Genomic DNA, 1,263 nt, shown 5'->3' with positions numbered 1-1,263 from the left:
ATTTGACAAATAAGAAAACTGTGTTGTAGGGAAATTAAGTCGCTTGCCCCAGGTTACACAGGAAGTAGAAGTTGTCGGACTTGACCTCGGGTCAGTTGATTTTCCAGGCCGTGCTCTTAACTTTTATGCCACCCTGTCCCCCAAGTGTTGGGACATAGCCTGTCACCTCGACTGACCTTCACACGGAGATGGGTGTGCATCCAGCCTAAGAGGGATGGTGGGAAATTGCACCTGCTCGTGAAGACAGCAGCTCTGCTCCCTGGGCAGGGCAGGGCAGGGCAGGGCAGGGCAGGGCAGGGCAGGGCCGGAGGGCAGGGCCCTGTGGGGAGGCACTCAGACTCCCCGGCATGGGACGGGCGCATTCTCGCCGACATGAGAGGTGGAGAAGATGCCCTCAGCCCTCACAGTGGGCCTGCGCAGGCAGCTTGCAGTAAGAAGAAGATGCTCTGGGAGGCCTGGAAGATGGGGCCAGGAGCCGCTGTGGAACGTGGGAAGCAGGGATCTGACCTCCTTGCTGGGCTGGCCGCTGGGCCTCCAGGGCGGCGGGAGCCAGGTGGTCTGTAGGTGTGTAGCTACTCTCCCGACAGGAAGCAGATGCTGAGACAGGTGAGCCGGGCCAGGGTTCCCTGTGTGAAAATCAACTGGCTCACAGTTGACCCTTGGACAATATGGGAGTTAGGGGCACTGAGCCCCCCACCATGCAGTCAAAAATCCATGTAAAACTTTGGACTCCCCAGAAATGTAAGCACTAGTAGCCTACTGTCGACCGGAAGTCTTACGGAAAACATAAATAGTCGATTAACACATATCGTGTGTGTTGTATGTATATATACTGTATTCTTGCAGTAAAGCCAGAGAAAAGAAAATGTTATTAAGAAAATCATAAGGAAAAGAAAATGACATTTGCAATATTTATTGGGAAAAAATTGTGTATAAGCGGACTGTGCAGTTTAAACCCATGTGGTTGAAGGGTCACTGCATTCAGCCATCATATAGTTGGTGGGCAAACCCCGTGCTCCAGGCCCAAGTCCAAGTCCTGGGTGTTCAGGTCCCAACAAAAGAGACAAACACCCCGGCCCTGGGGAGGTTCAATCTGTGCGCCTCTTGCCGCAAAGCGAATTAACCGGTGACCGACATGTACCTGAGGACGATGGTGCTGCGGCTTCGAACACAGCACAGCCAGAGCTGTCAACAGAATGAACCGGCCAGCAAGAATTCCCGGTAACCAGCTTCTCTGCATCGCGGAAGAAGTCTGTTCTGGAA

Source organism: Pteropus vampyrus, unplaced genomic scaffold (assembly GCF_000151845.1).
Source record: "Pteropus vampyrus isolate Shadow unplaced genomic scaffold, Pvam_2.0 Scaffold248, whole genome shotgun sequence".
Lineage (NCBI taxonomy): Eukaryota > Metazoa > Chordata > Mammalia > Chiroptera > Pteropodidae > Pteropus > Pteropus vampyrus.
Note: the sequence above shows the minus strand (reverse complement) of the source record.